At 48.6% G+C, this 23,414-nt stretch overlaps 1 long non-coding RNA gene across 1 annotated transcript in view; it reads right to left on the bottom strand.

Annotated features, from left to right (window-relative positions):
• The window catches only part of LOC134809347 (uncharacterized), a 93,345-nt gene extending 73,637 nt beyond the window's left edge, over positions 1-19,708 (bottom strand). Inside the window, exon 1 of the long non-coding RNA XR_010154962.1 lies at positions 18,615-19,708. This is a non-coding gene — a long non-coding RNA (uncharacterized LOC134809347). The remainder of the gene's footprint in view (positions 1-18,614) is intronic.
• Between the last annotated feature and the right edge of the window lie 3,706 nt (positions 19,709-23,414).

Genomic DNA, 23,414 nt, shown 5'->3' on the forward strand with positions numbered 1-23,414 from the left:
TAGCTGGGAAGACAGGCGCGCACGAGCACGCCTGGCTAATTTTTGCATTTTTAGTAGAGGTGGGGTTTCACCACGTTGGCCAGACTGGTCTCGATCTCTTGACTTCGTGATCCGCCCGCCTCGGCCTCCCAAAGTGCTGGGATTACAGGCATGAGCCACGAGCCTGCTCTAAAGAGAACAGTTTTCTATATTAATTATTTCTTTATTTTTTGAGACAAGACTGATCAAAGAGACCCTTTGTACCAATAACATACCAAATTCCCACCTAATTCTGGTATGGCATCAAAGGACAGATAGCAGGCCCTGAAGGAATCAGCATATTTTTCTGCAAAATATATCGTCTTTCACTTCTCTTGGCACATCTCCGCAAAGCCGTCTCTTGTGGGGGAAATTTGCATTCTGTAAAGAATCCCTATACAAAAATCAGCCGGGCGCGGTGGCAGGTGCCTGTAATCCCAGCTACCTGGGAGGCTGAGGCAGGACAATCGCTTGAACCCCGGTGGCAGAGGTTGCAGTGAGCCGAGATCAAGCCACTACACTCCAGCCTGGGCGACAGAGTCACACTCCATCTCAAAAAAAAAAGGAAAGAAGGGAAAGATTCCCTGTATTAGTCTGTTCTGATTCTGCCAATAAAGACACGGCTGAGACTGGGTCATTTATAAAGGAAAGAGGTTTAATGGACTCACGATTTCACATCGCTGCAGGAGGCCTCACAGTCATGGTGGAAGATGAACACAGAGCAAAGGGACGTCTCTCGTGGTGGCAGGCAAGACGCGGTTTGGTTAGGGAAACTCCCCTTTATAAAACCACAAGATCTCGGGAGACTTAGTCACTCATTAGAACAGCATGGGAAAAACCTGCACCACGATTCAATTACCTCCCACCCCGTCCCTCCCAAGACACGTAGGAATTATGGGAGCTATAATTCAGGGTAAGATTTGTGTGGGGACACAGCCAAACCATATCAATCCTCTTCCCTCATCACGTCTTCCCTGGAGAGTCCGACAGCTTTTAACCTCTGATGTGACACATTTACCCCAGCCTGGCCAACATGGTGAAACCCCATCTCTACTAAAAATACAAAAATTAGCCCGGCTGGGTGGCAGGCGCCTGTAATTCCAGCTACTTGGGAGGCTGAGGCAGGAGAATTGCTTGAACCTGGGAGGCGGAGGTTGCAGAGAGTGGAGATTGCGCCACTGCACTCCAGCCTGGTGATAGAGCGAGACTCCGTCTCAAAACAAGAACAAAACAAAACAGAGAGACATTTACCATCCATTCTTTCTAAGCCTGCTACCTGCTGGCTTCATCTACATCACAAAAACCTTGTCTTCCACAAACCCCCTCATGTAAACTCAGGCATTTCTTTCTGCTGAATTGAACCGCATATCAGAAAATCCTTGAATCCACATATGACCCGGAGGCCCCCACGTAGAGATGTCCTACCTTTCTGGCCCAAACCAATGTACGCCTTCCATGTATGGATGTATGTGTTTCTTGCAACGTCTGTCTCCCTAAAATGTGTAAAATCAAGCTGTAACCCAACCACCTTGGGCAATTCTCCAAACCTCCTGAGGCCGTGTCACGGGCCACCGTCCTTAACCTTGGCACAATAAATGTCAATATTGATGAGATCTGTCTCACATAGTTTTTGATTTACAGTTTGCAGATGGCTGCCTTCTCCCTATATCTTGATAGGATTACCCTGTGTGTGTCTGTGTCCCAATATCTTTTTTTTTTTTTTTTTTTTTGAGACAGAGTTTCGCTCTTGTTGCCCAGGCTGGAGTGCAATGGCACGATCTCAGCTCACTGCAACCTCTGCCTCCCGGGTTCAAGCAATTCTCCTGCCTCAGCCTCTCGAGTAGCTGGGGTCACAGGTATGCACCACCATGCCTGGCAAATTTTTGTATTTTTAGTAGAGACGGGGTTTCACCATGTTGGCCAGGATGGTCTCAATCTCTTGACCTCGTGATCCACCCGCCTCGGCCTCCCAAAGTGCTGGAATTATATGCGTGAGCCACCGCGCCCGGCCGTTTTTTTTTTTTCGAGACAGAATCTCGCTCTGTTGCTCAGGCTGAAGTGCAATGGCACAATCTCGGCTCACTGCAACCTCCGCCTCCCCGGTTCAAGCAATTCACCTGCCTCAGCCTTCTGAGTAGCTGGGATTACAGGCACCTGCCACCATGCCAGGCGAATTTTTGTATTTTTAGTAGAGACAGGGTTTTGCCATGTTGGCTAGGCTGGTCTTGAACTCCTGACCTCAGGTGATCCGCCCACCTCGGCCTCTCAAAGTGCTGGGATTATAGGCGTGAGCCACCGCGTCCATTCCCAATGTCCTCTTACAAGAACGTCAGTCTTACTGGATCAGGGTCCACCTTAATAACCTCATTTTACCTTAATAACCTCATTTTACCTTAATTACCTCTTTACATACCCTATCTCCAAATACAGCCACATTCTGAGGCCCTGGGGTTAGGGCTTCAACCTAGGAATTTTAGAGGGGACACAGTTTAGCCGATAAAAAAAGGATCGGCTGGGCACGATGGCTCACGCCTGTCATCCCAGCACTTTGGGAGGCTGAGACGGGCAGATCACGAGGTCAGGAGTTCGAGACCAGCCGGACCAACATGGGGAAACCCCATCTTTACTGAAAATACAAAAAATTAGCCAGGCATGGTGGTGGGCACCTGTAGTCCCAGCTGCTCAGGAGGCTGAGGCAGGAGAATCAGTTGAACCCGGGAGGCAGAGATTGCAGTAAGCCGAGATCGTGCCATTGCACTCCAGCCTGGGAGGCAGAGTGAGACTCCATCTCAAAAAAACAAAAAAAAAGAGGCTCACTCTTCTTTATCATTGAGTCGCCTGAATCACTGAGCAATCCCTGGCCACACCCTTTGGAACTCACCCACAGACTCCTGAGCTGGAGTCTCCTGGGCAGGCCTGGGACTCTGCATTGGAACATCTCTCTCTACAGGGTGATTCTCCTGGAATTAACCCAGCCCCAGCCTGAGGACCACTGCTCTAGAATCTTGCACCCTCCACCCACAGGGGCAAGACTGACACTCAGGGCCCACAGATTCTGATATCTTCCCGGACTTTCACCCACAGTGCAGAAAAACGCTGAGTGCCAAGGCTCACTGCTACCGCGGCACCTGCCGGGATTGGCGCTGATGCTTAGAGACGAGGGTGTGCTTCTCCTCGTCCTTTTGTGTGCTGGGTCGGGGGTACAGAGGCAGTTGGAAGCGCCCGGCCTCCCACTGGAGGTAAACTCCGATGATTCCACCCTGTCCTTCTTCCCTGAGTCCTCCCGTCCCCTCCCGGAATCCAGGCACCCACAGGTCATGTGTGACTCTCTCAGTCACCCCGCACACCCACGAGGACCCCTTATTCTCTCTCCTTCGGTGGTGTATCAGACAGGAAAACAGAACCAATAAGATGGAGAAAATCAATAGGAGGTAGATACGATTTTTTTTTTTTTTTTTGAGATGGAGTCTCACTCTGTGGCCCAGGCTGGACTGCAGTGGTGCGATCTCGGCTCACTGCAGCCTCCGCCTCCCACGTTCAAATGATTCTCCCGCCTCTGCCTCCCGAGTAGCTGGGACTACAGGTGCCCACCACCATGCCCGACTAATTTTTTTTTTTAATTTTTAATAGAGACAGGGTTTCCACCATGTTGGCCAGGCTGGTCTCGAACTCCTGACCTCGTGATCCGCCCTCCTTGGCCTCCCAAAGTGCTGGGATTACAGGTGTGAGCTACTGCGCCCAGCCTGGAGGTAGATCTTTTATACATACTTATGGACAGACATGTAAACACACATGTAGATAGGTTACAGAGAGATTTTAAGAAATTGGCTACTGGTTTTACACATACATATAGATATTACATATATATATATACACACACACATACACATGCAAAGAGAAATGTTAAGGAATTGTCTATATAGAAGGAATTGTCTACATAGGAAATACATATTGGCTTTAATCACAGTTATATAGACACAGGTAGATAGATAGATAGATAATATATATATATAGAGAGAGAGAAAGAGATTTTAAGGAATTGTCTATGTAGGAGGTATATGTTGGTTTTTTACATACATATAGATATATAATGTCTATGTAGCTATTTATCTATATATAAATATACACAAAGACAGAGATGTTAAGAAATTCTCAATATTAGGATGTACCTATTGGCTTTATCCATACATATCTAAATAGAGATATATAATAGCTACACATCTATATGTAGGCCTGGCACGGTGGCTCACGCCTGTCATCCCAGCACTTTGGGAGGCCGAGGCGGGCAGATCACCTGAGGTCAGGAGTTTGAGATCAGCCTGGCCAACATGGTGAAACCCCATCTCTACTAAAAATACAAAAAATTAGCTGGGCATGGTAGTGGGCACCTGTAGTCCTAGCTACTCAGGAGGCAGAGGCGGGAGAATTGCTTGAACCCGGGAGGTGGAGGTTGCAGTGAGCCAAGATCACACCATTGCACTCCAGCCTGGGCGACAGACCAAGACTCCGTCTCAAAAAAAAAAAAAAAAGAGAGAGAGGGGGAGAGAGAGAGAGAGGGAGAGGCAAAGAGATTTTAAGGAATTTCTATGTAGGAGGTATATGTTGGTGTTTTACATGCATATATATATACACACAATGTATATATATATATATACACAATGTCTATATATATAAATATACACAGAGACTATCTATATATCTATATATAAAATACACAGAGAGAGAGATGTTAAGGAATTATCAGTATAGGAGGTACATATTGGCTTTATCCATACATATCAATATATAGATATATAATAGCTATATATCTCTAGGCCGAGTACGGTGGCTCACGCCTGTAATCTCAGCACTTTGGGAGGCCGAGACGGGCAGATTACCTAAGGTCAGGAGTTCGAGTCCAGCCTGGCCAACATGGTGAAACCCCGTGTCTAGTAAAAATGCAAACAATTAGCCAGGCGTGGTGGTGGGCACCTGTAACCCCAGCTACTTGGCAGACTGAGGCAGGAGCATCGCTTGAACCCGGGAGGTGAAGGTTGCAGTGAGCCAAGATCACACCATTGCACTCCAGCCTGGGTGACAGAGCAAGACTCGGTCTCAAAAAAGAGACAGAGAGAGAGGCAAAGAGATTTTAAGGAATTGTCTATGTAGGAGGTATATGTTGGTTTTTACATACATATAGATATATAATGTCTATATATGTATATATAGGTATACACACAGAGAGAGATGTTAAGGAATTGTCAATATAGAAGGTACCTATTGGCTTTATCCATACAGATCTATATATAGATATATCTATATATATACATACAGAGAGAAAGGAAAGATTTTAAGGATTTGTGTATATAATAGGTACATATTGGCTTTATTCATGCATAGCTATATGTAGACATATAATATCTCTATATCTATGTCTATATAAATCTATATACACAGAGAGCGAGTTTAAGAAATTAACTATGAAGGAAGTATATGTTGGTTTTATACATACATATAGATATTTGAGGGAGAGACATTTTAAGGAATTGGCTACATAGGAAGTATATATTGGTTTTATACAGACATCTATAGGTCTTGAGAGAAAGGGAAAGAAATTTGAAGGAATTGTCTAAGTAGGAGGTATATGTTAGTTTCATATATACATATATTGATATTTGAGAGAGATTTTAAGAAATTGGCTAAGGCCGGGCGTGGTGGCTCACGCCTGTAATCCCAGCACTTTGGGAGGCTGAGGCAGGCAGATCACCTGAGGTCAGGAGTTTGAGACCAGCCTGGCCAACATGGTGAAACCCTTTCTCTACTAAAAATACAAAAATCAGCCAGATGTGGTGGTGGGCGCCCGTAATTCCAGCTACTCAGGAGGCTGAAGCAGGAGAATTGTGTGAACCTGGGAGGTGGAGGTTGCCGTGAGCCGAGATCGTGCCACTGCACTCCAGCCTGGGCAACAGAGCAAGACTCTGTCTCAAAAAAAAAAAAAAAAAAAAGAAAGAAATTGGCTAAGTAGGAGGTTTATGTTGATTTTATGCATGCATATATAGATATTTGAGCGAGATATTTTAAGGAACTGTCTAAGTAGGAGGTATATGTTGGTTTTACACATACATATATAAATATCTAAGAGAGATTTTTAAGGGATTGGCCATGTAGGAGGTATGGCCATGTAGGAGGTATATGTTGGTTTTATGCACGCATATAGATATTTGAGAGAGATTTTAAGGAATTGGCTATGAAGGCGGTATATGTTGGTTGTATGCATGCATATAGATATTTGAGAGAGAGAGATTTTAAGGAATTGGCTATGAAGGCGTTATATGTTGGTTTTATGCATGTGTATACAGATATCTAAGAAAGGAAGATTTTAAGGAATTGGCTCAATGATTCTGGAGGGGAAACACTAAATTCTTCAGGTAGACCAGCAGGCTGCAGACCTCAGGAAGAGTTAATGCTGCAGCTGGAACCCGAATCCTGGGAGGCAGAATCCTTTTGTCCTTGGAAAACATTGGTCTTTGCTCTTAAGACCTTCAACTGATCGGACGAGGCCCACCCTCATCGTGCGTGGTCACCGGCTTCATTCAGACTCTGAACAAAATGTTCATCTCATCTGAAAGATACCTTCACAGCACCATGTAGCCCAGTATCTGACCACATACCAGGTACTGTGGACACAAAATTCACCATTTCAGGCAGTTCACGCTTCAAGACAGCTTGTGTGGATGGTGCCTCACCACCGCCTCCTGGTGTTCATTGAGAATATTACACCCAGGAATGCACGTCTCCCCTTCATACCTTTGTGAGTTTTTTTGTTTTTGTTTTTGTTTGTTTGTTTTTGTTGTTGTTTTGTTTTGTTGTTTGTTTTCTGAGAAGGAGTCTCACTCTGTCACCCAGGCTGGAGTGCAGTGGCGCAATCTCAGCTCACTGCAACCTCTGCCTCCCGGGGTTCAAGAGATTCTCCTGCCTCAGCCTCCCGAGTAGCTGGGGTTACAGGCGTGCACCACCCCCCCCCCCCCAGCTTATTTCTTGTATTTTTAGTAGAGACAGGGTTTTGCCATGTTGGCCAGGCTGGTCTCAAACTCCTGACCTCAAGTAATCCGCCCACCTCGGCCTCCCAAAGTGCTGGGATCACAGGGGTGAACCACCATGCCCGACCCTTTTCATATCTTTTCAAAGCATTTGCAAGTCCCCAGACGAGCTGAATCTCATCTCAGCCTGAGCTCAAACCCTGGAATGGAGATTGTGAATTCCCTTTGGACACAAAGTGAGGGGAGAGGTAAGGCAATTCTGTGGCAGGCAGCATTCTACTAAGAAGTATTCTTATGAAAGGCCGGGCGTGGCGGCTCACGCCTGTAATCCCAGCACTTTGGGAGGCCGAGGTGGGCGGATTACTTGAGGTCAGGAGTTTGAGGCCAGCCTGGCCAACATGGCGAAACCCTGTCTCTACTAAAAATACAAGAAATAAGCTGGGCATGGTGGTGCACGCCTGTAACCCCAGCTACTCGGGAGGCTGAGGCAGGAGAATCACTTGAACCCGGGAGGCAGAGGTTGCAGTGAGCTGAGATGGTGCCATTGCACTCCAGCCTGGGTGACAGAGCGAGACGCCATCTCACACACACACACACACTGGGCGACCGAGAGACACTCCATCACACACACACAGACACAGACACAAAAGAATTGTTTTTATGAAAGTTAAGACTCAGGGCCAGCATGGTGGCTCACACCCGTAATCTCAGCACTTTGGGAGGCCAAGGTGGGAGGCTCACTTGAAGTCCAGAAGTTTGAGACCAGCCTGAGCAACATACTGACATCCTGTCTATAAAGAAATTATTTTATTTATTTTATTGAAATTTCATTTCAGACAGGGTCTCGCTCTGTCACCCAGGCTGGAGTGCAATGCCACGATCTTGGCTCAATGCAACCTCGATGTCCCGGTCTCGGGAGATCCTCCCAGCTCAGCCTCCTGAGTAGCTTGGACCACACGTGTACGCCACCACACCCAGCTAACTTTTGTATTTCTTGGAGACATAGGTTTTTGCCATGTTGCCCAGGCTGGTCTCGAACTCTTGGGCTCAAGTGATCCTCCCACCTTGGCCTCCCAAAGTGCTGGGATTACAGGCATGAGCCACTGCACCCAGCCAAAAAAATTTTAAAAACACCTAGCCAAGCATGGTGGCACAGGCCTATAATCCTAGCTACTCACATGGCCGAGGCAGGAGGATTGCCTGAGCCCAGGAGTTTGAGACTGCCGTCAGCTAGGATTACACTACTACACTCCAGCCGGGGCAACACAGCAAGATCCTGTGTCTAAAAGAGATAAACGAATAAAAGTTAGACATCAGTGCTTGCAAGAAATTTAGCGTCTTCATTCATTCATTGATTTTCCCACAGTTATTGAATGTCTCCTCTGAGCTAGGGTCCACTCTAACGGGGCCCAATACAGTAACAACCAGTGTTCACAGAAATAGCAAGCTCTCAGCTTGCTTCTCTCCTGCCTCTTAATCTCAAAATCTCTTGCTCACACACATCGGTGTCACACGCGTCCGTGTGAAGAGAGTCCACCCACAGGCTTTGTGTGAGCAGCAAGGCTTTGATTTCACCTGGGTGCAGGCGGGCTGAGTCCATAAAAAAGAGTCAGCAAAGGGTGGCGGGATTATCATTAGTTCTTATAGGTTTGGGATAGGCAGTGGAGTTAGGAGCAATTTTTTGTGGGCAGGGGGTGGATCCTACAAAGTACATTCTCAGGGGTGGGGAGAATATTACAGAGTACCTTCCTTTTTTTTTTTTTTTTGAGACGGAGTCTCGCTCTGTCGCCCAGGCTGGACTGCAGTGGCGCGATCTCGGCTCACTGCAACCTCCACCACCCGGGTTCACGCCATTCTCCTGCCTCAGCCTCCCGAGTAGCTGGGACTACAGGCACCCGCCACCACGCTGGGCTAACTTTTTGTATTTTTAGTAGAGACGGGGTTTCACCGTGTTAGCCAGGATGGTCTCGAACTCCTGAACTCCTGATCCACCCGCCTTGGCCTCCCAAAGTGCTGAGATGACAGGCGTGAGCCACCGCGCCCGGCCTACAAAGTACCTTCTTAAGGGTGGGGGAGGATATTACAAAGTACCTTTCCAAGGGTGAGGAGACTGTATCGTACAAAGTACATTCACAAGGACAGGGGAATATCACAAAGTACACGACTGCAAGGGCGGGGAGGGTGTATTGTCACAAAGTCAACTGATCAGTAAGGGTGGAGCAGGAACAGATCACAATGGTAGAATGTCATCTTTTGTGGTCCTTCAGTTGCTCCAGGCCATCTAGATGTGTACATGCAGGTCACAGGGGTTACGATGGTTCAGCTTGGGCTCTAAGGCCTGACAATCAGTCCACAAAGGAGCTGTCCAAGGCTGCGTCACTGGCGTGGAAAACAATACGTAAGGAAATATTAAAGACCAGTGTTGGGTCTTCGGCTGTCCTAGACACCTGGGGACGCCTGAAAGTCTGGAAATGCACTGTTTGTAAGAAAAAGCCTTTGAGAGGCAAATGCACCCCTAAGCAGTAACATGAAGTTGGAAGAGGATACACAGAGGAGTTTAGGGATGGAAGAAAGCTTAAAGTGGGTGAGAAGAGCCCGGTGCAGTGGCTCACGCCTGTCATCCCAGCACTTTGGGAGGCCGAGGTGGGCGTATCACCTGAGGTCAGGAGTTCGAGACCAGCCTGGCCAACATGGTGAAACCCCGTCTCTACTAAAAATACAACATCAACAACAACAAAATAGCTGGACGTGGTGTTGGGTGCCTGCAGTCCCAGCTACTTGGGAGGCTGAGGTAGGAGAATCGCTTGAACCCGGAGGCGGAGGTTGCAGTGAGCCGAGATCACACCATTGCACTCCAGCCTGGGCAACAAGAGCAAAACTCCATCTCAAAACAGAAACAAAAAAATACAAATGGCTGAGAAGGACCAGAGACCCCTCCGAAGGTCCTGCCACCCCCCACCTCGAGGCATGGAAATAAAAAAAAAAATTGTGAGTTTCTTCAAGAGACATTCTGGGCAGCTAGCCCGCCCTACAACCATTTGGGGAGTGAATGAATAACACAGTAAACAAGCAAATAGTAACTCAAACAATAGCCACCCCTAGGAAGCCAGAGTCATAAGATGTTTGATTCCCCATAGAAATGAAAGAAAACATAATGATATATGTCTCTGAGTTGTTTTTGTTTTTCTTTCTTCTTTGTTTGTTTGTGAGATGGAGTCTCGCTCTGTCGCCCAGGCTGGAGTGCAGTGGCACAATCTCAGCTCACTGCAATCTCCGCCTCCCGGGTTCACGCCATTCTCCTGCCTCAGCCTCCCGAGTAGCTGGGACTCCAGGCGCCTGCCACCATGCCCGGCTAATTTTTTGTATTTTTAGTAGAGACGGAGTTTCACCATGTTGGCCAGGCTGGTCTCGAACTCCTGACCTTGTGATCCGACTGCCTCAGCTTCCCAAAGTGCTGGGATTACAGGCATGAGCCACTGCGCCCGGCTGTTTGTTTGTTTTTGAGATGGAGTTTTGCTCTGTTGCCCAGGCTGGAGTGCAGTGGCGCAATCTCGGCTCACTGCAACCTCTGCCTCCTGATTTCAAATGATTCTCCTGCCTCAGCCTCCCAAGTAACTGGGATTACAGGCACACACCACCACGCCCGGCTAATTTTTATATTTTTAGTAGACACGGAGTTTCACCATGTTGGCCAGGCTGGTCTCAAACTCCTGACCTCAGGTGATCCGCCCGCCTCGGCCTCCCAGGGAGAGCCTGTCCCAGAGACAGGTTATACCTGTCTCAGCCTTTTCCTGCTCACAGGCGAGTGCCCAGAAAGCCTCATGAACGTTGCTGGAAATGAAAATCATCTCTCTTAGCTTCAAAGAAAGAGGAGTCAGAGGGGGTGAAAAGTGAAGTGGCCGGCACGCCCGGCGGGCTGCGGTGAATGAAATGTCAGGTTTCCAGGTGTAAAACGGTCCCCTGCGGACATCAGAAACAACCTTTCCACTCCTCAGCCTGCAGATGCTCAATTAGACAAACGGAACCTTGTGGCAGCTTTTATCTTTCTCTCTAATGGTCATTGAACGTACTGGCCTTTGATTTTAAAAGTCCAGGACGTGTCCGGGCGCGGTGGCTCACGCATGTAATCCCAGCACTGTGGGAGGTCAAGGTGGGTGGATCACAAGGTCAGGAGTTCGAGACCACCCTGGCCAATATGGCGAAACCCCGTCTCTACTAAAAATACAAAAAAATGAGCTGGGCATGGTGGCACATGCCTGTAATCCCAGCTACTCGGGAGGCTGAGGCAGGAGAATTGCCTGAATCTGGGAGGCAGAGGTTGCAGTGAGCTGAGATTGTGCCACTGCACTCCAGCCTGGGCAACAGAGCAAAACTCCATCTCAAAAACAAACAAACAGCCGGGCGCAGTGGCTCACGCCTGTAATCCCAGCACTGTGGGAGGTCAAGGTGGGTGGATCACAAGGTCAGGAGTTCGAGACCACCCTGGCCAATATGGCGAAACCCCGTCTCTACTAAAAATACAAAAAAATGAGCTGGGCGTGGTGGCACATGCCTGTAATCCCAGCTACTCGGGAGGCTGAGGCAGGAGAATTGCTTGAATCTGGGAGGCAGAGGTTGCAGTGAGCCGAGACTGTGCCGCTGCACTCCAGCCTGGGTGACAGAGCAAAACTCCATCTCAAAAACAAACAAACAGCCGGGCGCAGTGGCTCATGCCTGTAATCCCAGCACTGTGGGAGGTCCAGGTGGGTGGATCACAAGGTCAGGAGTTCAAGACCAGCCTGGCCAATATGGCGAAACCCCGTCTGTACTAAAAATACAAAAAAATTAGCTGGGCGTGGTGGTACATGCCTGTAATCCCAGGAACTCGGGAGGCTGAGGCGGGAGAATTGCTTGAATCTGGGAGGCAGAGGTTGCAGTGAGCCGAGACTGTGCCACTGCACTCCAGCCTGGGTGACAGAGTGAGACTCTGTCTCAAAAAAAAAAAAGAGTCCAGGACCTGACTTTCATCCCTGGAGATGTCCCAAGCAAGATAAAAATCCTGTAATCCTTACCAGCGAAAGCATGCCAATTCACCGGGCACAGAAATAATGAGTTTCTCTAAATTATTATTATTATTATTATTTGAGACGGAGTTTCCCTCTTGTTGCCCAGGCTGGAGTGCAGTGGCTCGATCTCGGCTCACTGCAACCTCCACCTCCTGGGCTCAAGCGATTCTCCTGCCTCAGCCTCCCGAGTAGCTGTAATTACAGGTGCCCGCCACCACACCTGGCTAATTTTGTATTTTTAGTAGAGATGGGGTTTCTCCATGTTGGTCAGGCTGGTTTCAAACTCCTGACCTCAGGTGATCCACCTGCCTCGGCCTCCCAAAGTCCTGGGATTACAGGCGTGAGCCACCGCGCCCAGCCGAATTTCTCTAAATTATAAAGCACAGAAGGCCGAAACCACTACGGACAGGTTTGTTCAAGAGTTCTCAGAGCTCCACAGTCGGCTCGGGAACATTTTAGAGAATGCTTGATAAACACAAGGAATAAACAATTCATGATTCTATGAATGAAATGAGTTCATTTCCTTCCCTAATCAAGATGCTGTACTGGGTTAAAATGTATCCCCCCTCCAAAACAAATTCACGTCTACCCGGAACCTCAGAGTGTGTCCTTAATTGTAAGTAGGGTCTTTCTACATGTGATATAGTTAAGGATGTTGAAATAGGATCATCTTGCATTTAACTTGGGTCCTAAATCCACTGACAGGTGTCCTTCTAAGAGACAGAAGAGGAGACACGGACACAGAGGAGGAGGCCACGTGGAGACGGAGGCAGAGACTGGAGTGATGCGGCCACAAGCCCAGGGACACTTGGAGCCCGCAGGAGCTGGGAGAAGCAGGAAGGACCCTCCCCTAGAGCCTCCAGAGGGAGCTGCATGTAGTTGAAAGATCTGTTCACATCCTATTGTCCACAAGCTGCACTGGGACATTATTTGGAAATAGTGTCTTTGTAGATATGATTACTTAAGTATCTAGAGATGAGGTCATATGGAGTTGGGTGGACCCTAAATGCAATGACAGGTGTCCTTCTGAGAGACAGAAGAGGAGACACAGACACAGAAGAGAAGGCCACGTGGAGATGGAGGCAGAGATTGCAGTGATGCGGCCAGAAGCCCAGAAATGTCTGAAGCCCCCGGGAACTGGGAGAGGCAGGAAGGACCCTCCCCTAGAGCCTCTGGAGGGAACCAGACACAATTGCAAAGACTTGAATGGTGATCCCCAAAAGATCTGTCCATGTCCTAACCCCCAGATTCTGTGAACCGGACCTTATTTGAAAATAAGGTCATTGCAGATGTAATTAGTTAATGATCTTGAGATGAGATCATCCTGCAGTAGGGTGGGCTGTAAATGCAATGACAGGTGTCCTCCTAAGAGACAGAAGAGGAGACACAGACACAGAGGAGAAGGCCACGTGGAAACAGAGACAGAGACTGCAGTGATGTAGCCACAAGCCCAGGGACACCTGGAGCCCCCAGGAGCTGGGAGAGGCAGGAAGGACCCTCCACTGCAGCTTCTGGAGGGAGCTGAATACAACTGGAAGAGATTGAGTGGTGGCCCCCAAAACATGAGTCCACATCAAAACCTGAGAACCTGTAAATGGGACCATATTTGGAAAAAGGGGTCTTTGCAGATGTAGTTATATTAAGGATCTGGAGATGAGATCATCCTGCAGTAGGGTGGGCCCTAAATGCAATGACAGGTGTCCTCCTAAGAGACAGAAGAGGAGACACAGACACAGAGAAGGCCACGTGGAAACAGAGACAGAGACTGCAGTGATGTAGCCACAAGCCCAGGGACGCCTGGAGCCCCCAGGAGCTGGCAGAGGCAAGAAGGACCCTCCCCTAGAGCCTCCGCAGGGAGTGTGGCCCTGAGACTCCTGGTCTACAGAACTGAGAGAGAATGTTTCAATCCCCTAGTACCTATCAGTGAGACTTTATTTGGAAATACGGTTTCTGCAGATATAATTAATTCAAAAGCTCGAGATAAGATCATCCTGGAGAACAGTGGACCCTAACTCTAATGACCACGGTCCTCATAAAAGACAGACGAGGAGACACGGACACAGAGGAGAGGGCCATGTGGAGACGGAGGCAGAGACCGGAGTCATGCGGCCACAAGCCCAGGGATACGTGGAGCCCCCAGGAGCTGGGAGAGGCAGAAAGGACCCTCCCCTACAGCCTCCGGAGGGAGCACGGTCCTAAGACGCGTTGTTCTGAGACTTCTGGTCTCTAGGAGTGAGAGAGAATGAGTTTCTGTTGCCTTAAGCCCCTAGTACCTGTCAGTGACACTTTATTTGGAAACAGGGTGTCTGCACACATAATTAATTCAAGGAGCTTGAGATGAGATCATCCTGCAGGAGAGTGGACATAAATCTAATGACCACCGTCCTCACAAGAGACAGAAGAGGAGGCCAGGCGCGGTGGCTCACGCCTCTAATCCCACCACTTTGGGAGGCCGAGGCAGGTGGATCACGAGGTCAGGAGATCGAGACCATCCTGGCTGACACGGTGAAACCCCGTCTCTACTAAAAATATAAAAAAATTAGCCAGGCGTGGTGGCAGGTGCCTGTAGTCCCAGCTACTCAGGAGGCTGAGGCAGCAGAACGGCGTGAACCCAGGAGGCGGAGCTTGAAATAAGCCGAGATCGCGCCACTGCACTCCAGCCTGGGCGACAGAGCGACACTCCGTCTCAAAAACAAACAAACAAACAAAAAGAGACAGAAGAGGAGACACAGACACAGAGGAGAAGGCCACGTGGAGACGGAAGCAGAGACTGCAGTGATGAGGCCACAAGCCCAGGGACACCTGGAGTCCCCAGGGGGTGGGAGAGGCACGATGGACCCTCCCCTACCTTCCCCTAGAGCTTTCGAAAGGAACTGGATGCAACTGAAATGGATTGAACTATAGTCCAGCAAAAGCTACCTGGCAATGCCTCATGCACAGTCCCTCTCTGCATCTTGAAAGCCAGCTGTATAGCCTCTTCCAATCTCTCTGACTCTGCCCATGCTACCTCCTCTTCTGAGAACCCTGTGAAGACACTGGGCCCACCCAAGATGCAGGATCATGTCCCATCTCCAGATCCTTACCTTCATCGCACCTGCAACATTCATTTTGCCACGTGAGGTCACATGTTCACAGGTGCAGGGATCCAGGAATTAGGATGTGGCCATCATCATGGGTGTTATTTTCCCTACCCATATACCCCAATCCGAGGGATGAACGACAGCTCTGAAGTCAGTGATTATAGCAAGATTACCGCCTACCCTTGAAAACATCAAATGTATTGACTGTTAGAGGTTGTGAGGGACCATTCCCTCAAGTCCAAAGACACAAAGGGTCCTTGTCTTGACAAACCCCATCATCCTCGTGTTTTGGAGGGTTTTGTTTGTTTGTTTTATTGAGATGGAGTTTCGCTCTTGCTGCCCAGCCAGTGGCGCAATCTCGACTTACTGCAACCTCCACCTCCTGGGTTCCAGCAATTCTCCTGCCTCAGCCTCCCGAGTAGCTGCGATTACAGGCACCTGCCACCACGCCCGGTTAATTTTTGGATTTTTAGTAGGGACGGGGTTTCACCATGTTGACCAGGCTGGTCTTGAATTCCTGACCTCAAGCGATCCACCCACACTGTCCTCTGAAAGTGCTGGGATTGCAGGTGTGAACCACTGTGCCCTGCCAGCTTTAATGTTAATAGCTGTATTTGTGGTATTTGAATATGTGTTTTTGTTAACCTGACCTGCAATTCCCTAGAGCACTTTTTAAAAGCCTGCTTTATCAAATCTGAAGTTGTATGGATAACGGTGATATTTCTGGTACTTGCTGGAGGTGTTTTTTTTTTTTTTTTTTTTTTGGTTAATGTCTCTCAAACTGCCACATGAATGCACCACTTTAAAAGGATTGAATAGTGAAATGTTCATCAAAGCAAAATACAAACACTCCTTGACCTAAAATGGCTTACGTCCTGATAAACCCATTGTAAGTTGAAAAGATCCTTGCTTGAAAAGACATTTAATAAAGCTAGCCTTCCAAACATCATCGCTTAGCCTGCCTTAAACACACAGGACTCACATTTGTCTACAGTTGGGCAAAATCACCTAACGCAAAGACTATTTTAGAATACAGTATTGACTGTCTCATGTAATTTATTAAATACTGTGCATAACATCAATTTTTTGTTCGTTTGTTTTCAGACAAAGCCTTTCTCTGTTGCCCAGGCTACATTGCAGTGGCGTGATCTCGGCTCACCGCAACCTCCACCTCCCGGGTTCAAGCGATTCTCCTGCCTCAGCCTCCTGAGTAGCTGGGATTACAGGTGCCCGCCACCACACCTGGCTAATTTTTGTATTTTTAGTAGACATGCGGTTTCACCATTTTGGCTAGGCTGGTCTCGAACTCCTGACCTCAGGTGATCCACCTGCCTTTTAAAAATTTTTTAAAAAAAAGAGAGAGTCTGTCTCTGGAGTGCAGTGGCTGGAGTTCAATGGCGCGACCTCAGCTCACTGCAACCTCCGCCTCCCAGATTCAAGTGATTCTCGTGCCTCAGCCTCCTGAGTAACTGGAATGACAGGCACTTGCCACCACGCCCGGCTAATTTTTTTTGTAGTTTTAGTAGAGACAGGGTTTCACTATGTTGGCCAAGCTGGTCTCGAACTCCTGACCTCAAGTGATCCACCCGCCACGTCCTCCTTAAGAGCTGGGATTACAGGCATGAGCCACCACACAGACCCTGAATAAAGTTTTGACAGCATTATTGATTACTGTTCTGAGTGACATTTATTGTTTTATATTTTTTTCTTCCCGGAGAGCTATTATGTCCTTATGAAAACAATTATTAAAGCATACAAAATTACAGCTAGACAGGTGGAATAAATTCTAGTGTTCTAAAGCCCTGTAGAATGATGATAGTTAACAATAATATATTCTACAGTTTCAAATAGTTGGAAGGAGGATATTAAATGTTCCCTACACAAAGAAATGATGGGCATGGTAGCTCACGCCTGTAATCGCAGCACTTTGGGAGGCGAAGCTGGTGGATCACCTGAGGTCAGGAGTTCCAGACCAGCCTGGCCAACACGGCAAAACTCTGTCTCTACTAAAAATACAAAAATTAGCTGGCTGTGGTGGCACATGCCTGTAATCCCAGCTACCTGGTAGGCTGAGACAGGAGAATTGCTCGAACCCTGGATGTGGAGGTTGCAGTGAGCCGAGATCATGCCATTGCACTGCAGCCTGGATGAGACAGTGAGAGAAGAAAGAAACACAGAAAGAAAGAGAGAGACCAAAAGAGAGAAAGTGAGACAGAGAGACAGAAAAAGAAAGAGAGAAAGAAAGGGGGGAGAGAGAGAGAGAGAGAACGGAAGGAAGGAACAAAGGAAGGAAGGAAAGGCAGCTCGACGTGATGGACATGCTATCAATCATCTCATTATAGATTATATGGATCTGATCATTAATTATACATTGATCATATTATATGCTATAAGGATCTGATAATTACACACTATATGGATAGAAACATCACTATGTATCCCGTGAATATGTGCCATTTTTCTCAATTAAAAAGAATAAAATAAGGCCGGGTGCGGTGGCTCACGCCTGTAATCCCAGCACTTTTGGGAGGCCGGGTGGATCACGAGGTCAAGAGTTCGAGATCACTCTGACCAACATGGTAAAACCCCGTCTCTACTAAAAAAAAAAAAAAATATATATATATATATATATATATATATATACACAAAAATTAGCCGGGTGTGGTTGCGCTTGCCTGTAATCCCAGCTACTGAGGAGGCTGAGGCAGGAGAATCGCTTGAACCCGGGAGGTGGAGGTTGCAGTGAGCTGAGATCGCACCACTGTGCTCCAGCCTGGGCGGCAGAGTGAGACTGTCTCAAAAAATAAAAAAATTAAAAAAAAAAGAATAAAATAAAAATTTTAAAAAGCACAGAATTTGTATAACTCATTCTGACAAATAAAAGTCACTTGTTCTTTTTTTAATCGAATAAATGGATACGAGGTCTTGCTATGTTGCCCAGGTTGGTCTCAAATTCCTGGGCTCAAGTGATTCTCCCACCTCGGCCTCCCAGAGTGCTGGGATTACAGGCGTGAGCTACCGTATACGGCCTAAAAGTCACTTTTTTTTTTTTTTTAATACGGAGTCTTGCTCTGTTGCCCAAGCTGGAGTGCAGTGGCTCGATCTCGGCTCACTGCAAGCTCCGCCTCCCAGGCTCAAGTGATTCTCCTGCCTCAGCCTCCCAAGTAGCTGGGATTACAGGCACCCCCCACCAGGCCAGGCTAATTTTTGTATTTTTATTATAGACAGAGTTTCACCATGTTGGCCAGGCTGGTCTCGAACTCCTGACCTCAGGTGATCCTCCCACCTTGGCCTCCCAAAGTGTTGGGGTTACAGGCGTGAGCCACTGCGTACGGCGTAAAAGTCACCTATTTTTAAACAAAAGACAAAAGAACTATGTGACCGAAGAGAACAGCAGTAAATGACACAGAACTCACTCTGTTTTCACAAACCCTCCATGCCCCGCATCTCACCGGATCCCCGGAAGCTGGTGGCCCCAGATGAATTTGTAAGCTTCCTTCCTGCCAATGCTTCGTGCAAGTGCACGCCGGGGCAAGCCCATCGAGAAGCCGAATTGCTTCTGCCGCTTCCCCTCTAAGCGCTGTTGAAACTTGGCAGCAACTTGCCAGGGGGGACCCCTTCCCACTGTGCAGGCGCTGACGTGATTCACAGGGTTCGCCAGATTCGCACTCAACCCATCTCTGGGCTGTGGTGGGCCCTGTGTGATTGACAGCTGCCTGGCTCTATAGCAGGGTGACTTCAGCTAGACTCAGCCAATAGGGAGTAGGTGCAGGGGCTAGGGGGCGGGAAGAGAGAGAGAGAGAGAAGGCCCTGTGTAATTGACATCTGCCTGGCTCTGCTTGACATCACCTGGCTGGGTGACTTCATCAGGGTTCAGCCAATGGGGAGCAGATGCAGGGGCTAGGGGGCGGGAAGAGAGAGAAGGCCCTGTGTAATTGACATCTGCCTGGCTCTGATTGACAGCACCTGGCTGGGTGACTTCATCAGGGTTCAGCCAATGGGGAGCAGGTGCAGGGGCTAGAGGGCGGGAAGAGAAGGCCCTGTGTAATTGACAGCTGCCTGGCTCTCATTGACATCACCTGGCTGGGTGACTTCAGCAGGGCTCAGCCAATGGGGAGCAGGTGCAGGCACTAGGGGGCGGGAAGACAGAGAAGGCCCTGTGTAATTGACATCTGCCTGGCTCTGATTGACATCACCCTGGCTGGGTGACTTCAGCAGGGCTCAGCCAATGGGGAGCAGATGCAGGGGCTAGGGGGCGGGAAGAGAGAGAGAAGGCCCTGTGTAATTGACATCTGCCTGGCTCTGATTGACAGCACCTGGCTGGGTGACTTCATCAGGGTTCAGCCAATGGGGAGCAGGTGCAGGGGCTAGAGGGCGGGAAGAGAAGGCCCTGTGTAATTGACAGCTGCCTGGCTCTCATTGACATCACCTGGCTAGGTGACTTCAGCAGGGCTCAGCCAATGGGGAGCAGGTGCAGGCACTAGGGGGCGGGAAGACAGAGAAGGCCCTGTGTAATTGACATCTGCCTGGCTCTGACTGGCGTCACCCTGGCTGGGTGACTTAAGCAGGGCTCAGCCAATGGGGAGCAGGCGCAGGGGCTAGGGGGCGGGAAGAGAAAGAAGGCAAAGAACGGATTCCTTCTCCTCTACCTTTAGCCCTGGGCGTCAGGACTTGATAGAACAGCCCCTCCCTTGCTCCTTGAGGTCTGGGATTTGCATCAGCCTCCCTGGCGTTTTCTTCTTATTTGACCCGCCCCTCCTTCTCAGTGACCCTCCTTTTCTCCAAGGCTCTGACGCCACAGAGCAAGAAGTCAGTTCGCCGCCTGTACACTGACCTATGTAGGCAGATATTATTATTATTATATTATTATTATATTTTTATTTTTATTATATTTATATTTCATTTTACTTTATTTTACTTTTTATCTTATTTTATTTTAGAGACAGAGGCTCGTTGTGTTGCCCAGGCTGTAGTGCAATGGTGCAATCTCGGCTCACTGCAACCCCCACCTCCCGGGTTCAAGCGATTCTCCTGACTCAGCCTCCTGAGTAGCGGGGATTACAGGCATGCGCCACCAACCCTGGCTAATTCTTGTATTTTTCAGTGGAGATGCGGTTTCTCCATGTAGGCCAGTCTGGTCTCGAACTGCTGACCTCAAGCGATCCGCCCGCCTCGGCCCCCCAAAGTGCTAGGATTACAGGCTTAAGGGTCATTTTTAAGAAGACTCCTTGTTCAAAGAAGTCTGCTGAGCAGTGAGTTTGCGCTAAAACAGCTTGCGAAGCTCGGAGAGGAGAATGTTCCCATTCCCGAACTCGTGTTGGGTCACACACGCCGCTGTTGGGAAGACAATGGCACCTGCCGCTCAGACCCATCGAGGCCGGACAGGGGTTTTATCAAGGTCAGCCCCAGGCCGCTTCCCGTCTGTAAATGGAGTCTCGTGGTGCCCGAGGTCGGGGGTGACGATGCCCGGAGATCGTGCAACGGCTCCTGGGAGGTAGGAAGATCTCTGGTGCCGTCCGGGTGCACTCTGGGTGTGAGCACTAACCAGCGAGCCCCCTGGCCTGCAGAGACGGCCTTTCCTCCACACTCAGGTCACCTGTGAGGAATGTACCTGTGGCCCAAGAAGTCAAGATGGCCCAGAGCGCAGGGCTCTCTCAGGGCAGGTTGTGCTTTTTCACACCTCGGACGCTGCCCTGCTGTTCCCTCCGCTACCACATCCACCCAGGGCTGAACGCACCAGGCTCGTTGCCACCAGGCCCCACCTGGGACCACACAGAGAGTGTCTGCCTGTGCCCCCTCCCCTCACACACACAAATCAGCATGTGCCTATACACATACGCACATGCACATACACACACACACACATAGACGCACACATGCAGACACACGTATACACACACATGTGCAAATGCTCACATTCACATACACAAATACATACACACAAATGCATACAGACACTAACAGGCATACACACTCATACATATCCATATCTACACACACCCAAATATACACATGCACAAACACATACACACAAATGCATACAGACACCAGCATACACGTGCATACATATCCATATGTACACACACAAAGGCACACATGCACATATGCACATACACACAAATGCATACAGACACTAATATACATGCTCATACATATCCATATCTACACACCCAAATATACACATGCACATACAAATGCATACAGACACTAATATACACGCTCATCCATATCCATATCTACACACACAAATGCACACATGCACATATGCACAAATGCATACACAAACAACTGCACACACACTAGCATGCATATACACACACATGCACACACACATACACACCCAAATATACACATGCAGAAACACACTCATGTGCAAATACATAATACACTTACACAGACATAAATACACAAATATAAACACACACATTCACATGCATATACAAAGAGGCAAACACACACAGCCATACATATACAAACACACATCCACAAAGACACACACATGTACAGACACAAACATAATCACAAGCAAAGATAACACACAAACACATACACAGACACACGCAGAAACACACACGCATACACACATTCCTGAAGCTCTCCACCTCTACCAGCCACACAACCATATGCACACACATACACATTTCTTAGTTAAGAAAAATAGACCGGGCGCGGTGGCTCACGCCTGTCATCCCAGCACTTTGGGAGGCTGAAGTGGGCGGATCACGAGGTCAGGAGTTCGAGACCATCCTGGCTAACACAGTGAAACCCCGTCTCTACTAAAAATACAAAAAATTAGCCAGGCGTGGTGGCTCATGCCTATAATCCCAGCACTTTGGGAGGCCGAGGCAGGGAGATCGCGAGGTCAGGAGATCGAGACCATCCTGGCTAACACAGTGAAACCCCGTCTCTACTAAAAATACAAAAAATTAGCCAGGCGTGGTGGCGGGCACCTGTAGTCCCAGCTACTTGGGAGGCTGAGGCAGGAGAATGGCGTGAACCCAGGAGGCGGAGCTTGCAGTGAGCTGAGATCGCGCCACTGCACTCCAGCCTGGGTGACAGAGTGAGATTCTGTCTCAAAAAAAAAAAAAAAAAAAAAAAAAGAAAGAAAGAAAAATAGAAAAACACATCTTTAGAAACTAAGTATCACCTGCAAACTGCAAAACAAACAAACAAACAAAAAAGTGTGCTGGGGCTTGGATAACCACAACTGACAACCTAAATTATTGAGGTAGCAAACTGCCTAGAAGAGGTAGACATTTGCGGCCCTGAAATCAGGACCCGGCCGTGAGAGACACCGCCTGCCTTGGTTTTACAGTTTTATTAGCCACATCCCTCAGGGACTCTCACCGCAGGTCTCAGGGGCTCTCTCTAATCTTGTTAACCTTCTGCGCCTCTCCTCCCGGAGTGCAAATTAATCTTTCTTAATGCGAGAGGACAGGGCAGCTTTGGAAAGGCCGTCACCAGACAGCCAGCGTTCCCCATCCTCAGAACTGGACCTTGGAGAGCTTTGGTGTATGGAAACCGGCTCCCCTGGTGGGGGTGAAACGTTGAAACCCTGACAGACGGTGTCACTGAGCTTAGAGCTCATGTTTCTAGAAAAGGCAACAGATGCAGTGTCTGATGATGAAGCTTAATTTGGGATGTGCTGAGCAGGAATTATTTAAACCAATCCCTTGATGAATTTGTCTTCAAGGAACACGTCGTTTCTCTCGTGAGTCACTCAGGCTCCTGGACACCTGCCTGCCAGCCCTCACTGAATCTCCCCAGAGGCTCTTCATGTCTGCTGCCTGACAATTTTCTCCAGAGTGTACGAAAGCAAAGGAGAGAGCTCCCCTCCCACACTGCTGGAGGGACGTGGGGACTTACCGCATGGCTGATGCTCTCAGGTTCCAGCCAGACTTAATGTCCTAAAATGCACCCAAGACAGGCAGGCCTGGGTCCAGACGGCCAGCGGGGAGGGCTGCCCGGGCTCGTCTGCAGAGCCCGGAAAAGCAGGAGGAGGTGAACAGAGGAAGGAGGAAGGGTGATGGGGCCTGCAGGGTGTGATATGACGTGAGTTATCACCTCCCTTTGTGCTGCTGCTGTTTCTTACTGTGGGAAAATACCCATCACACACAGTTTGCCATTTTAAAAATTGCACAATGAAGAGACGATTTAGTGCACTGAGCATTTTACACAACCACCGGCCCTAGCTAGTTCCAGAACACCTTTGTAACCCAAAAAAAAAAAACACCCCATACCCATTAAACCGT

The sequence above is a fragment of the Pan troglodytes genome, chromosome Y (genome assembly GCF_028858775.2).
Source record: "Pan troglodytes isolate AG18354 chromosome Y, NHGRI_mPanTro3-v2.0_pri, whole genome shotgun sequence".
Lineage (NCBI taxonomy): Eukaryota > Metazoa > Chordata > Mammalia > Primates > Hominidae > Pan > Pan troglodytes.